Raw genomic sequence first — 17,613 nt, 5'->3', positions numbered from 1 at the left:
CTGAGCCCTGTGGGCCACCACTTGGGACCAGCTTGGAGTCTGACATGGCACCAGGAACACTAACCCTGTGGGTTTTGACCCCCATCCGGTTGGCAAACCATCGTGTAACATATGTCTCTACATCTACGCTGGTGAGCCTTTCTATGATGCCCGCGTGGAGTGTGGTTCAAACGCTGTTGCCAGGTCATGGTAGTCTGTGCAAACCGATGTACCCCCATCAATGGCCTTAGTGACTCCTCCAAACAGGTCGACCAGGTTCGGGAGGCAGGATCTGCCCTTGACTAAGCCGATGTGGGTATGTTCCAGTATTTGTCATTCCCCAATGTCTGTCTTTATGGGCTCCATTATGGACCCCTCCATAGCTTTGCAGACAAGGCTTGTCAAGCTTATAGGGCAGGGATGTACTGAGTCCATAGGAGCACTACCTTGGTGGAGTGGGACCACAGTTGCCGTATGCCATCCATCGGGTGCGTAGCCTGTAGTAAGGCTATGATTAAACAGCAGCCTTATGTGCGGGGTGAGGCCCTCATTGAGGTTGTGTAGCACACAGCCGGGGACACCATCTGGTCCCATTGATGCTGTGTTCACTGCTTTACAGATATCAGCTCTCACCTGGGCATTTGAGATGTTTGGGAGGCTAGACTCTGGTGGGATAGATACGTCCCCTCTTGGGGGGGGAGGGAGGGTAGATGTATGCACGGAACCTGTCTGCCAGTTTGTTGGCAATGTCTGTGGGTTCAGTGATCATTGTACCATTCTGGACTAATTCAAAGCATAACTGTGTGCTTCCACCCATGTTCCTACCATAGCTAAGGAAGGCCTTATGGTTGTCTTATGTGTCCTTTGCAAGTCCAGTCCCACAGGTGGCCTTGGATGATTGTATGAGTGATCGTATGTTAACACCAGTATTAATCAGTGATGCCTTCCCTGGTAGTGATATTGCTCTGTCATGTAGTAGCTTTCACCTCTTGTTGTATGGTTTGTTAATGGCTGGGGTCCACCAGACCATGTGCCTGCCTTTGGTGGACAAGGTCCTGATGTTATCAGGGATCGCTTGATCCAGACATTCCTGGGGGTGCTCATAGAAGGCATTTGTAAGGGTTTCAGCAGCATGGCCTGTGTTTACCACTGGCATGGAGGCCTTGTAGGGTACCACACCAGTCGTATGACATGTGGGGTCGCTGTGGAGAGGTCTTCACTGTGGTCTCCCTTGCCGGTGGTGGGTGCAGGATGCAGATCTCCAGTGAGTTCACTATATGGTCTGACCTCACTGTTGAGGGATGTACATCCTGTGTGGAGCATGTCGTCCCCATGTGTGATGATCAGGACTAGTATAGTTCCTCCCCTTGTGGGTATGGTGCATGGTTGTTCCACAGCATTCGGGTGTATGAACACCTGGAACCTTTGGTGTAGGGTGTTGTGTCCTGGGTAATGTTCCCGGTCTATGTATGGGTGGTTGATGTCACCCAATATGATGGTGTTGTGAGAGCATTCATACTCCCCAGTGTCTTCAGGAAGGCTGTGCGGGTATCCTGGGTTGGGAGGGTGGTTTGTAGCATGCAACAAACTGTAGGGCAGTCCTACCCATGGTTAATTGCACCTGGATGGTCCCTGCTGCTACGTGCATCTCTGTCAACCTGGAGGTGTGAGTATCCATCACGGAAATGGAGACTCCCCCTCCTTCTGTGTTTGGTCCGGGTTATGGTCCTGAACGCGTGATATGAGGTATGAACTGATAGTGCTGGGGTGCTCTCAGGAGCCCTGAACAATGTTTCAGTCACAGCACTGACATCGATGTCCTCCATACTGAGGAGGGCATTTGAGGGCGTGCAGCTTGGGCGTAGACTACTGGCACTGAGCAGTATTACCCTTTCTTCTCTCCAGGTTTGTAGTCTGGGTGGTAGGTTTATCATTCCAGCCTTGCCTGCAGTGGGCACTGTGGGGGTGGCAGGAGCCTTAGCCGAACTCTTGAGGACCAGGGGCGACAGGTGCGAGCCATCCCTTGTGAAGGGGCGTGGCGTGCCAAGCATGTCATCCCAGGCAAGAGGAACCTGGATCCTCTCAGACTGACACCGGTAACCAGGCACATTATCAAGGGTGATCATTTGGAGCCAGTATAGTGGCATCATACATGATGAGGGTGGGATACTGCCCAGGGTCGGGGACATGCTGGCCTGGGCTACACAATCCGAGAGCCCCTCTATGTCTCATTTCATGTATCCCAGGGTGGTATGTCTCCGGTCGTTGACACTGGCATGGACAATGACCGCGTCATACATGTACATGCTGTGGAGTGACCTGTGTGCGTGTGTTATGTGGCGGATTCCAGCACCCGACAGGCAGCCTACTGTGATCATTCCCTTGTTCAGTCTGGTGGGTGGGACGTCGGTGTGTCTGACTGTGGCGTCACCCATTACCAGTGTGTCCGGCATTGTGTGTGGCCTTTGGGGCTGTGACTGTTTAGCACAGTGGTGTTGAGAACTATGTGTTGCATGTCCTATGTCTTGTGGAAGCAGTTGCTTGGGTGTCTGCTTCAGAGGCCTCGTTAGGTTCGTTACATGTTTTAACAGTGCCTCCACGTATGTCTTAGTGTGTTCATGTGTTTGTTTAGCATTTGTGATAGTTACATGTGACACTGGGTTTGTGGTGTGCATGGTGTCCTTCCCCTCCCGTTTTGTCTTGCCGGTCATGGTTTGAGAGAGCTCAGCCCCCTGTCTGGCTATATAGTTGCATCTCTCACATATATTATGTTTAGTGGGGGAGGTGCGGCTTGTCCGTGTCCATGAGGCACCTGCAACATTGCCCAGGACGCCCAGATTCACCATCTGAACAGGAGAGGTCGCTAGCAATCGACCCTTCGACATGCCAGAGAACGTGAATGCATTTGCTGTGTAACTGGGTCAGAAGGCACCTATAGGGAAGTGGGTACTCAAGAGGATTCTAGGCTAGTGTAGTACTCCATCTAGTATACATGTACTTTACCTATGTGGGAATACTATGGGAGCAGGTGCAGAGCTTTTGTGATAGAGAACAGACAGTTGAGATTGCAAGAAGAGAGGTTCTACATGTAAACCTGTGGAGCACGGAGCCAGATATAGTGTAACGTTGCTTACACGGTACATGACGCACATGTCCACACATATACTGCACCTGATGCCTGTGGTCGGTGCCACAGGCTACGGTGGACAGAGACATCACATACATGGCATGACACAGTACAGGTATGGTGACTCTGCAGGTGCCATACACAGTGTGCTGGCAACTGACCGCAGGTGTCACCTGTCAGCTGTGGTGCACGGTGTGCAGCAGTTGGATGCTGTACCGGTACAGGAATATGTCCGCAATCGCGGGGCATACACCACTATGGCACACACCCCATTGTGTGCAGATGGGGACACCTGCCTGTGTGGTCAGCACCCTCACAAGACAATGCACCCACACGCCATGTCACAGGGGGCGGTCTTGCACAGGTGGCCAGTAAGGCTCACAAGTATGGCATTGACAGGGCTGTACAATGCAGCACCAGTACGGGATGGTCACCCTGTGTGGTTAGTGTCCAGTCACAACACTATATCTGCATACACCCTCACAACAGGCAGCAGACATACACACATGTTGACACACTGACATGGTGGTGACCACACAGGTCTACACGGAGGGACGACGTGTTGCATGTACTGCACCATCCGCATCCATGCACCCCACACTGAGGTATGTACAGATCTCTACCATGGTGTACAGTGATGTGTGGCACGTGGCACATAGTTCCCCCCGATCTGTGGCATACATGGGCACACATTCCTGCACACATGTTGGTGCTAGGAATGACACACCCGCTATATGGGATATGTGCAGGCGTGCAGCGGTATGTAGTGCATCCTGCATACCACCACTGTATCTGGCAGCTGTGCCAATATATGCACTTGGGAGGTGGTAGGGGTTACAGTGGCCATGTGACATATGGTCGATGACACATGGCCGATGGGTATGCATTATGGCAGCGCTGTCATGTAAAGGCGACATAGCAGACTGTATGCACATGGCAGGGTAGGATGGTGTGTGACACACCTGTGACCAGTACCTGCACACATGCATGTGGACAGGTGTTTGAACACATGGTGTACACACATACCGCCATGCTTGCTGTTACTATGCCATCATATGATGGCCCCCATGATGGGTATGCATGTGGTAGGGGGTTGCAACTGTGTTATGGACATTGGACACAGCTCATGCATGGCTGCACCATGCACAGTACATGTGTCACATGTATCCCCTGTTGCCATGTGTGTATGCATTGCTACGTTGTGACATGTGTGTCGACATACATGGAACATGGACTGTGGTATGGTATCACAGCTGTCACAGGCAAACTGTACAAGGGTATGTGTCCCAGTCAACACCACTACACCCTGTAGGGGGTGCATACCACAGACATGTGTCCACCTTCCATTCGTGTGTGTATTACCGCGTATGCCAGTGTTATGCATGTGGTACATCACAGGCTTCATATGTGTCCTGTGTGCAGTCCATGCCCACAGCCAGGCAATCACATATATGACATATCCGGACTTTGTTTCACTGTGGTACAGCTGCAGTCATGTATCATATCTGTGTTAGGCCCGTGGTATGTGTGGAGCATGCCTGTCCATGTATACCGATATGGGTGGACTACATCACACCTGTGGGATCATTGATAGAACATGTGTACTCTGCATGATGGACGTACACCGCCACATAGACTTGTGGACATATGTCACATGCTGTTGCTGGACCGTGAGGCATACTGCTGCACCGATGACATGGTGCTGGCATGGCAGCTACGGTGTTCACTGCAGTGTGTACATCTTCAGCCTGCACCCGTGACGCCTGTGCTGTCATCTGTGTGTGTACATGTAACTGCATGTGTGTCCACCCTGTGCGTGTGTACGGGTATACCTGGCCGTGACTTGCAGTGTGCGCACTCCGTCTGCATGCCGGACGGCGCGTAGCACATACTAAGTGTGTGAGCATGCCCAGGTTGCTGTTGTGTGGGTGGACACACACGACGGTCCACATTCTGCCTTCCATGATTTCACCCCATGTGTATGCATGTCCGCACTGTGCAAATTCTAAGTGTCTGAGCATGCCCAGTAAGCAGCTGTGTAGATGGACACACAGTACAGTGCACACCGCGCCCGTCTGCGTTGATACCCCGTGTGCATGTCTGTTTCCCCTTCGCAACCGCCACGTCTGTGGCATGGCCGGGTTGCTGTTGTGTGGGTGGACACACGACGGTCCACATTCTGCCTTCCATGATTTCACCCCATGTGTATGCATGTCCGCACTGTGCAGATTCTAAGTGTCTGAGCATGCCCAGTAAGCAGCTGTGTAGATGGACACACAGTACAGTGCACACCGCCGCCTGCGTTGATACCCCGTGTGCATGCCTGTTTCCCCTTCGCAACCGCCACGTCTGTGGCATGGCCGGGTTGCTGTTGTGTGGGTGGACACACTCGATGGTCCACATTCTGCCTTCCATGATTTCACCCCATGTGTATGCATGTCTGCACTGTGCAGATTCTAAGTGTCTGAGCATGCCCAGTAAGCAGCTGTGTAGATGGCCACACAGTACAGTGCACACCGTGCCCGTCTGTGATGATACCCCGTGTGCATGTATGTTACCCCTTCGCGACCGCTAGGTGTGAGGGCATGGCCAGTACTCCATTCGGGGGTACACACTACAGTCGGCACCGATGTCTGCTACTAGGCATGTAGCCATGGCCAATGACATCCTGCATAGCCATGGTGACTGTCCAGGTGAGCCATATGTGGTTGGTATGCCACAATGGCTGCCTACATCGTGCACGCTGGATACCCTCTCATAGGGTATACTGTCTGTGGTGCATCCCGTATCCATGTCGTGATGTTGTGCTCCGTAGTTAGTTGGTATTCCCGAGTGCAGCACTACCGTGTTACTGTACACCCACCTTGGGATGGTAACATGCTGTGTGACTGCGCACTCTGTCTTCATTCCCTATCGGCTGCCTTGCCTCTGCAGATGATATCACCCACCTAGGGGTATGCCTCCTGACAGTGCTGTGCTCAGTAATCTCGGTAGCGTTCTGTAAATGCATCACGCTGTAGTGTGTTCATGTAGGTAGGCATAGGTTCAACTCCAGGCCCTTCCCCGTGTGTGTGTGAGGTGTGTGTGTGTGTGTTTCCAGCTGCCTCTGCAGATGGTCATGCTTTTAGACGCTTCGCAACACACACCTTGGCTATTGTCAGCTATTCCTTTACGGATTATGTCACCCGCCTAGAAGTATGCCTCTGACAGCGCTGTGCTCAGTAATCTCGGTAGCGCGTTCTGTAAATGCATCATGCTGTAGTGTGTTCATGTAGGTAGGTGTAGGTTCAACTCCTGGCCCTTCCCCGTGTGTGTGTGTGTGTGTGTGTGTGTGTTTCCAGCTGCCTCTGCAGATGGTCATGCTTTGCAACACACACCTTGGCTATTGTCAGCTATTCCTTTACGGATGATGTCACCCACCTAGAAGTATGCCTCTGACAGTGCTGTGCTCAGTAATCTCGGTAGCGTGTTCTGTAAATGCATCATGCTGTAGTGTGTTCATGTAGGTAGGCATAGGTTCGACTCCCGGCCCTTCCCCGTGTGTGTGTGAGGTGTGTGTGTGTTTAAAGATGCCCTTGGTGAGAGTAGTTCCTTTAATCGCTTCTCAACACATACCTTGGCTATTGGCATCTATTCCTTTACGGATGATGTCACCCACCTAGAAGTATGCCTCCGACAGCACTGTGCTCAGTAATCCCGGTAGCGCGTTCTGTAAATGCATCATGCTGTAGTGTGTTCATGTAGGTAGGTGTAGGTTCAACTCCCGGCCCTTCCCCATGTGTGTGTGTGTGTGTGTGTGTTTCCAGCTACCTCTGCAGATGGTCATGCTTTTAGATGCTTCGCAACACACACCTTGGCTATTGTCGGCTATTCCTTTACGGATGATGTCACCCGCCTAGAAGTCTGCCTCTGACAGCACTGTGCTCAGTAATCTCGGTAGCGCGTTCTGTAAATGCATCATGCTGTAGTGTGTTCATGTAGGTAGGCATAGGTTCGACTCCCGGCCCTTCCCCGTGTGTGTGTGTGTGTGTTTACAGATACCCTTGGTGAGAGTAGTTCCTTTAGTCGCTTCTCAACACATACCTTGGCTATTGGCATCTATTCCTTTACGGATGATGTCACCCGCCTAGAAGTATGCCTCCGACAGCACTGTGCTCAGTAATCCTGGTAGCGCGTTCTGTAAATGCATCATGCTGTAGTGTGTTCATGTAGGTAGGTGTAGGTTCAACTCCCGGCCCTTCCCCGTGTGTGTGTGTATGTGTGTGTTTCCAGCTGCCTCTGCAGATGGTCATGCTTTTAGACACTTCACAACACACACCTTGGCTATTGTCAGCTATTCCTTTACGGATGATGTCACCCACCTAGAAGTATGCCTCCGACAGCGCTGTGCTCAGTAATCCCAGTAGCATGTTCTGTAAATGCATCATGCTGTAGTGTGTTCATGTAGGTAGGCGTAGGTTCGACTCCCGGCCCTTCCCCGTGTGTGTGTGTGTGTGTGTGTGTGTGTGTGTGTGTGTGTTTCCAGCTGCCTCTGCAGATGGTCATGCTTTTAGACGCTTCACAACACACACCTTGGCTATTGTCAGCTATTCCTTTACGGATGATGTCACCCGCCTAGAAGTATGCCTCTGACAGCACTGTGCTCAGTAATCTCGGTAGCGCGTTCTGTAAATGCATCATGCTGTAGTGTGTTCATGTAGGTAGGCGTAGGTTCGACTCCCAGCCCTTCCCCGTGTGTGTGTGAGGTGTGTGTGTTTACAGATGCCCTTGGTGAGAGTAGTTCCTTTAGTTGCTTCTCAACACATACCTTGGCTATTGGCATCTATTCCTTTACAGAAGATGTCACCTGCCTAGAAGTATGCCTCTGACAGCGCTGTGCTCAGTAATCCCGGTAGCGCGTTCTGTGAATGCATCATGCTGTAGTGTGTTCATGTAGGTAGCCGTAGGTTCGACTCCCGGCCTTTCCCGTGTGTGGGGTGTGTGTGTGTGTTTACAGCTGCCCCTGTAGAGAGTAGTTATTTTATACGCTTCGCAACACATACCTTGGCTATCGGCGTCTATTCCTTTATGGATGTTGTCACCCACCTAGACGTGTGCCTCTGACGGTGCTGTGTTCAGTGGTCCACGTAGCGCGTTCAATACCTGTGTCATATGGTTGGGTAAGTGGGGTTAAGGTCAATCCCCATGCCTGCCAGCTGTGTGTGTGTGTCTATGCTCACAGCCGCATGGGTTCATAGGTTTTGGCTTTAGAGTTTCCGCTAAACACTTATATCCTGCCACCATCTCTGTGTTTGTGGATGGGGAGACGCAGTTCGTGGACTGCCTGTGTGCCTGCTGTGGTTGGCGACCTCCGTAGCGTGTTCACCACATGCGCCCTGCTGTGGTGTGGTGGGGTGGTGCTGTGTACGTTACACTCCCGGCCTTGCCACATGTGTCCGTCTGTATCTCTCTCGATGTATATATACATACTTATGTTGTGCTGTCTGTCCCATGTATCGCATATTTGCACGGCTGACACATAGAACTGTGGTACGATGCATATCCACTCATTGCCCATGCAACGTCCGTATTCCAGCACGCCCTAGAGACATCTGCTGGATATCGTGGCAGACAGCTATCCTTGCTGTACTGACACTGTACCCGTACACGCCATAAACCTTGTCTGTAATTGCCTGTTTATGGTGTGTGTATGTCTATCTGAGCTGTATGCATGGTCGTGTGTATGTCCCGCTATAGCCGTCTGTGCAGGTGTCGCCACTATGGGTAATCCTTGTAGACCGCTGTTTCATGTGCACTTCAGAACATACCTGCAGACCGTACTACCTCTCCTACAGCAGCGGCCTTAGATCAACCGCTGCCCTGGGTGATAGGGCTCCATGGCGCCCACCACCACAAAACATGGTGCCCCCATCCTGGTGTACCTACATGACATACCTACTAGAAAGGTGGCCCTGCTAGTGCGGTGCCCTAGGCAGCCGCCAGATTGGCCTATGCCTACGGCCGGCTATGAGCACATCACGAGGGATACTATTACATTCAGTGTTTTACAAAGGCTAGATTTTAATACCAGAGGGGGGGACCTTATCAACTATACTTTATAATGCAGATTGAGATGGATTATTAGGTGGAGGGTTGACCACACACCAGGGCTGAATGATGTAGCACAGATTGAGCCTCTTTTGGAAAGCAGGTGGCTTAAACCCAAATAACAGGAATGTAGTTTAGGTACAGCTATACATTTAACACCCATTAGTCCACTCTTTCCGTTGTTTACCACTGTATTACATTGATATAATATACATATTTTCGATATATATTGTTAGATTTTTGATTGATGAGTATTAGGCATAGTACAATATCATATAATACATGTTTTAATGGGATGCTTTTGAGGATGTTAATATATGTGTGTGTAGTTAACATTGCGTCTGCGCTTTATATGCTGGGGTTAATTGTTCATTGTTTGATGAGAAATTGACCAATGAAAGTGTAAGGAGGGATATTTAAAGCCTGGATGCTTTTATGTTATGTGTAAGTCTGACGGAGCCTACGGGTGACAGCGCTTACTTCTCTATGAAGGAACCTTTTTATACCATTTGGGCACTGTCCTGGACAATTTCTACATTGACTGTTTCATCTACCTATGTGCTTTTTGGATTGTGTGCCATAAGGTGCCAGCGGTTATTTTATGTTGATTAGGTGTATTCCATGGTCAATTGACATTAATCATATTAATTCATTAAAGGATCTTCTTTGTAAGTGGGAACGCCATAGTTTAACCATCCTATGACCTTCCTAGTTGAAGTTGTTAGTGTGCCATTAGTATGTGTTCCACAGGTCACCCATTTGTTCCGCATTATGGAAGCGAGTGATCCCCATTTTGGTGATGGCAGATTGAGAGCTGTGTACGCCGGTATTCGCACGGTGGTCGTACTTTCTATGGGGAATGTCTAATGTAGTCCCTATCTGTATTTCCTGTGCTATGCCTTACTGCAGCTGTGTAATTCCACCAGGTTTCCAGTTATGGGTGCCATCTTGGTCGTACGCTTGTCCATCCATGGGAATTGCCTACTGGACACTAATATAGGGCTGTACACATTTCACACCTGCTTTTAGCATTATCCGGTGGATGCTTTGCATCATTAGAGGGGAGTAAGGCATGTTCTATACCCACATCCCTCCCACGGGGCGGGACAATGGATTATCTGCCAAACAACACCGAGCCCCATTTCTGCATACCCAGGATCCCATGGCTGCAACCCTCAATGGTACACATTACACATCCTTCATGTGTGCGGGACTGGGATGTGGACGCACTTCTATGGACTCGACAATCTGGGGATTTCTGTTCATATGTCCTGCATTTCATGGACACTTGTCATCAACCTTAAACACGCTGGTGGTGCATATGTCTAGCTGTGCCGTAGTCACGGCTGTCATTTCTTCTGGGTCGATCGCAGCTGGTTGATATTGTGAACGGATCAATTTTTGGAGTCCTACAATGGACACCAATGTGCATATGTAAAGTGTAGAACTTGTTGGACTGTCACCATCTGGCCAGTGGTTTGGACTGCTGCTGTATGTTCCCCAATCGCGGATGTCTCTTTGACTACCCATATTATGTATTACTTGGCCTATCTATATCCATGTGCCAGTAAGCGGAAATACAGCAAACCTTGAGTCCTGGTCATCTTCATGAAAGACATTTGTTGAACATAAACCATGCCAAGACAGACGATGACAAAAACGATACACTCCACAGTCAAACCATACTGGGCTCTTTCACCCACTAACATGGGGCATCGTCGGAGTACGAAATACATTAGATAGTCGTCCCTTATATACTTCCTTCAGAGTCAGTTTAAAGTCAACTAATTAATAAACTTGCTCATAGTTAAGTGGACAGTGCTCCAAGCCTTGATGATAACGTGACATATAGAAATCGGTGTTGCATACATTACTTAATGGAAACAATGATACAAGAACAATGTGTTAATATAAATACAATATTGGTTAATACAATCAGTATATTGAAACATAGTTGACAATTGCTGTGAGTAAACCTTAGAATGTAGTGTGTTGATAATGATATTTGTATATCAATGTGTATAATTGTTGCATTAAGATTCCAAATCGTGGAATAAATAAGTACAATTAAATGCATATTTTTTATAACTATGAATGTAAATAAGGGTCACGATGGTAAATCTGAATATGACTGTATTATAGCTATATCAATATGATATGGAATAAACTGTAGTTGTTTACATCTTGTTTTCAGGTGACAAATCTATGTCCATGCGTCATATATACGGGCCATCGGACTGCTGTGTGTAGATATATACATGTGAAACCCTCGTTTCATACCTTGCTTTGTTACTGTCTGTGGATTACCTGTGTACACACATCAATTACCATGCCATACCTTTCCACTGTACAGGTTCTGGCATGGTGTACGGCTGGTTGGCCCTTAATCTTGCTGTGTGTTACATTGACCTGTGTCTATCTGGCATTTCGCTGGCGTGTCATGTGAGACCTTCTTGCTTATATAGGGACCTGATCCCGTAATTGTGACGTGCTTCCACTGGCAATATATTTCTCTGTCGTCTGGGATCTGTGTGTAACCAGTCCTTTCAGGACACTTTCTATTGTTGTTCTTTTTTGGTTACATATGTGAGTACTTTGGTATGTTGTGCTATTATTGTGTGTGGAGCATTTCTCCACGGGCCTCTGCTGACACTGGACATATATCCAGGCTAGCCTAGCCCAGTCAACAGGTGTGAGCCAACTGAACACATTTCGTATGGGGGCACCTTCTGTCAAGTGGGTCGGGTTACGAATGCATAACCATCGTCAATCCATACTACTAACACACACGTTATTCTATCCACATTCTATGTTTGTCTTATCACATAGCGTGTGTTTCTCACTATTTCTAACGGTACTTTACATGCCATTGCCCGATTCCATACTTTCAGAGGCTGACAGTTTTGAGACATGTATGATTGACATGGGGACACAGCCTTAACATTCCCTGCTGTGAGCGGATCACACACGCACACGCGCACTTGCATTTCCTAATTGTGGGTTATGCGCAGGCGCACATGCATATCCGTATTCTGGTTACATATGTTTACTGGGTCTATGTGGTTACGTGGTCTGTGTTAGTTGTGACTGTTCCAGTAACATATCTCTGATCCGGTTGACAGACGTGTGCGGAACGCACTTTCACCTTTACACATGTAACAGTCTTTGCGGCATGGACGCATTACGTACACGTTCACATTTATATGTTCTATAGTGGTAATTCAAACGGGACTGCATTCATGTTTGCCGGTTACTGTGACCACTACACGTTAGCTGTTCGGTCTCATTTATATGCATACCCATGGTACTTAGCTAAATTTACATATCCCCCCACCCCACCCCCCCGCACTCACGTACGTCACAGGCATCCATTCGCCTGCTGGGAAAGGTGCGGTACTACATGTTAAACATTCCTTATTCCCTCCCGCTCATGGCCCAGGATGCATATGTCGTGACCGCAGGGATATTCAGATCACAGGGGCTTATATCCCCTACGCATACAGGCCTTCGATTGTCAGGGTGTTCCTGTGGTGCTTTGGGTTTGGTCTTGTCCACCTAGTCTACGGAACTGCCCTGACCGTGTACGAATGTCAGACGAGTCACATGGGCACGGTTTGTCCGTGTCTATGATACCATACCCCCCCCCCATTATTCCTAACCGTGTGCGCTGTTTGGCCGGCATGCCCGTTGTAGATCTTGTTATAGTAATTGCACACGGTCTGGTCGAACGGACCTATTTCCATTACTAAACCTCGGTATTTATAACCTGTCTCTCTATATTACACGGGTCTAACATTGCATGACGGCTTTCACTGAGCCACGGACATGTCCGTTGCTTAGTTTGGGGCAGTCCCGCTCTGCTACACACATTTAACATGATGGAACAGGTTGTACAGCTCAGCAACGGGGACATCGGGCTCTCTGTCGCTGTTTAGTATTGAATCGCTATGTTGACTTTGTTTCACATAGCGAGACAGTGTCGACATTGGTAACGGACATCTCGCGCAGTACATCCACACCGCCGCGGGTGCCGTATGTCTGCTTTGGGCGGCGGACAGGCATTATGCTGTGCCATTATGTCTGGGAATATATGGTTTCTTTCCATAGATGATATGGCATACTAGCATTGACCCGCGTCAGGGTGTGGGTACTGCTCAGTAAGAGTGGCCTTAGGTCAAGTGGTGCCCTAGGCATATGGACTCCATGGTGCCCCCACCACATCACCCGCTACCCCCATCCTGGTCTACCTACACCACATGAGGGCTTGAAAGGTGCCCCTAGTAGAGCGGCGCCCTAGGCGGCTGCCTAGTTGGCCTATGCCTAAGGCCGGCTATGTGTGTGGTCCCTCGGGCATCGGCCTCGGGAATGCACCACATCTGCCGTGGGTATACCTAGCATTACCCACATCCAGGTGTGGTTTATTGCTATGATGTTCCATGTGTACGGACACGTGTGTTTGGACAACATACAATAGCTTCTGCTATTGGCATTCAATGCTGTGGGTGGTGCCGGTTACCATACATATGCCTTTCTCAGAAGCCAACTTCACACTTCTAAACACTAGTGTGGTCTCCTTTAAGGCCCCTGAGCCAGTGGTAAACATTACTCAAACCGCTGCATCACTTACATATGCCTTCTACCAGCACCTACAGGACTGCATGGATCAGGCAATCCCATACAAAACTAAGACTCTTTGTACCAAAGACAAGCATCCAGTCTGGTAGACCCCAGCCATAAACAAGCTCTACAATGAAAGGAGGTAGCTACTACAAGATAGAGCAGAATCCTTGTAGGGTAAGACACCCTTGCTCATTATGTGTGAAGAACTACAAGCTCTCATGAAATCATCCAGGGCAAATTCGACAGATAAATCACCAAGGACTCGACAGACAATCATAAGGCCTTCTTTACCTATGTTGGACACCTGGGAGGACACTCCCAGATATGCACAGACTGGGTTCAGACTGATGTGAGGATTACTGAACCTACACACATTGCCAACATACTGGCTGACAGGTTCGGTGCAAACTTCTCCCCCACCCCACATGGAGAGATATCTGTAACAGAGGATTGTGGCCCCCGGAACATCTGTAATGCACAGGTGGGAAATGCTCTCTCCAAGGCAGTAAACACAGCATCCATGGGACCAGATGGTGTCCCAACTGTGTACTCCACGAACTCAATGAGGAATTACACCCACAGTTAAGACAGCTGTTTAATCTTAGCCTCACCTCAGGTAACGTACCCAAGTAGTGGGGCGAGGCAACTGTAGTCCCACTTCACGAGGGCGGTGCCTCCGCTAACCCTGGTACTTACCGTCCCATTAGCTTGACAAGCCTTATCTGCAAAGCCATGGAGAAGGATCATAATGGAACTCATAGATAAAGACATAGGGGACTTGCATACTTTGTATCCAACATGGTTTGGCTTGGTCGAAGGCAGATCATGCCTTTTAAACTTGGTTGATGTTTTAGGAACAGTCACCAAGGCCATTGATGAGGGTCAAGCAGTCCATACAGCCTACCTCGACCTGGCAAAGGCCTTCGACACAATACCCCCCTCAGGTATCATTGATAAATGCATCGGCTTGAATGTAAACCCATACATCACACGATGGGTTGCAAACTGGCTAAGTGACAGAACCCACACGGTCATAGTTGCTGGCACGATGTCAGACTCACAGCCTGTCACAGGTGGTGTCCCACGGGGCTCAGTCCTGGGTCCACTCTTGTTCGGCATCTACATTTACATAGTACAAGCAAACACAGGGGGGTTATGGCTGACAATGTTTGCAGATGACTGCGAACTGGGTGCCATAGTTGGACACACATCTGACACAGATATCCTTCAGAAGGGCCTCAGAGATATGGATATCTGGTGCCAGACACATGGCCTACAGCTAAATGCCGGGAAATGCATAGTCATACACTTCGGGAAGAACAAGGTTACCCCTAGCTGCCATATAGGTGGCAATCCACTGAGCACAGGGGGAGTTACCAGGGATGTGGCGACCCAGGTTGTCAGTAACCGTTCGTTCGACACACACACATTGCTAACGTAGTTAGGTAGACCTTCTACATTGCCCACCTGATCATGCAGGGATTCACATGTAGATCAGGGGAGGTCATCGTCCTCTTGTACTCATCACTCATTACACCTATGATTGAGTACAATGCCCCGTTTGGACTGTATCTGACCCGACACCTGCTGCAGCTGGAAAGGCCCCAACAGTCCATCGACAAACTGATACAGGGTCTCAGGAATATGTGTCATGCTGCCCGACTGACAGGACTCCTGCTCTATTCAGTCACATACCACTTGCTCAGAGGTGACCTGTGCCTGACATACGAGGCCATGTCGAACCCAGATTTGATGACTATGCTTCACCTAATGAATCTAGATCCCTTGGAACCACAAGGGCAGGTGACATGAACCTTGACACGGTCATTAATAGAATGTGCTGGAGGGACAGATTCATCACCCAGGCACACACTATGCTGTGGAACAACATCCAAGTACATGTGAGGCAGAGCACCTTACTGGCCTTGTTCGAGGGGAATCTTGACCAATGGATGGGGGATTGCAGATATACCCCAGGGATTACTTCGGTGTCACTGCTTGACAGAGGTACAGCAATATTATAGGCATAGTTTTCTTCAAACTGAAGGGGTGGCACAGGCAACATAACTATGGGCTAGGCTTATAGCTGCCCGTGGGCGGATAGCCTACTATGAACCTATGAACCTATGAACCTATGTTCATAGTTTGTCCTGTTCACACTTGTCTATCCCCTGTCCTCATTCGTATGTGGATATTTCTGTGGCACATGATTGAACTATGTATTACCTGCAGGTATGCTGTGTACAGTGCACATATGTCACAGTTGATTACAGTGTATCTGTGTACCTACCTCTGTGATACTGAGGACTACCACACATCCTTCACAGCATTACATGCATATGTCCATACTATTATTCGTTGGCCTGTGGGGGGTTGTCAGGGGAACAGTTACACATGTCCCTGTTTGTGCATGCATCATGGTGGTCTTTGACCAGCCTCCATTGCTATCGTGGGATGGACGGTGGTGTTGGTGTGTGTTTGGGTTGTGTTTCCACTGCCGATACATCTGTGGGGTGGGGTTGGCACATGTTCCTCTTTGCATGGAGCCCCATCCTGGACATTTGTGTCATGCGTCAACACTTGGCACATGCCATATGTCCTGTGATATTCCCACAGTCGTGTATGCCTTCCTGCATTACTACTGCGTGTTACTGGCAGTTTGTATCTGGTACGCATGGCTATTATGTTGGATAGCTTAGCCTATTCCCATGATATGACATACCCATTCATCCAGGCATATACATGTTATTCCATCCTTTGCATTGGCCGTGGGTGTTTGGCCATCCGGCACCACTATTCTCTACATGTGATGTCCCACCTTCACCTTCTGTGCATGTGGCACCTTGTTGGGGTGTCCTGCTTGGTGGGCAGATATTCCTCCCTATGTTTTGTGTTTGACATGTCTGCATTGCTAATCATCAGTACGGTGGCTGAACATACTGCTTTGTCCAGATGTGTACAGTTATGGACACCGTAGCGTGTGAACGCCTATGGGTTTCGACAGGTCCATACCACATGCGGGATGTACACATTCTGCCGACACATTCACATGCAGCCATTTGGATATCAGTACCTGAGCTGGGAAGTTCACATGTGGGGTACATATTTGCCCGCGTGGCACTGCCTAGGACAATACTTCATACTACATTTGAGGTATACCCACTGTGTGTAGGTGTGCAGCTGCGCAAGACTGCTAGCTGGGTTGGGTGCACGGTCGTACATGGGTGCGGGTTATGTGCTATGACTGGGCTGTTGTGTATTACATTTGCATGCATGGGTTCTGCTTCTGGATATTACGCTTCGGCATAAGCCGTCCTATGTGTATGCGACAGCCACGTTGCTGGGTGTAGTACATGTTGCTATGCACATGTTTGTCTGTGTTTAGGGTATCTGGTTTCCTTCTGGTTGTTATATAGACACGGCTGCCCGGCTGTGTACTCTCACTACTGCTGGTGATCATGCCCATGGGGCTACTTGTGTGTAGGTGCGGCGCGCTGACATGCTGCGGTACACCTTCACTGGGTATGCCCACTGACAGTGCATTGTGTGACGGACACGGTATTACGCGTATCCTTTGTTCCTTGGACGGGTACAATTTGTACTTCGTGGGTTAATGTTTGGTTCTCCGTTTTGTGTGAATGGGTACTATGTTGCATACTCTGCATATGTTTCATTATCCACGGACACTGGCTGGTCCAGTTATTATTGCAGGCGGACTGTGACAGTCAGCACTTTAGGTTGCTCCTCGCCTGCCGGCTTGGCCACGCCTACGAGCGCATCCTACTTGGGCTCACGCACGT

The 17,613-nt window shown here is 49.2% G+C and overlaps 1 protein-coding gene across 1 annotated transcript in view; it reads right to left on the bottom strand.

Moving 5' to 3' along the window:
• Window positions 1-17,613, bottom strand: part of EFR3B (EFR3 homolog B) — a 2,101,782-nt gene that overhangs the window by 179,587 nt on the left and 1,904,582 nt on the right. The window lies entirely within an intron of this gene.

The sequence above is a fragment of the Protopterus annectens genome, chromosome 2.part1 (assembly GCF_019279795.1).
Source record: "Protopterus annectens isolate FY-2018-M chromosome 2.part1, PAN1.0, whole genome shotgun sequence".
NCBI classification, from domain to species: domain Eukaryota; kingdom Metazoa; phylum Chordata; order Ceratodontiformes; family Protopteridae; genus Protopterus; species Protopterus annectens.
The sequence above is the reverse complement of the archived record's forward strand: the minus strand, read 5'-3'. Positions and strand labels throughout refer to the sequence as shown.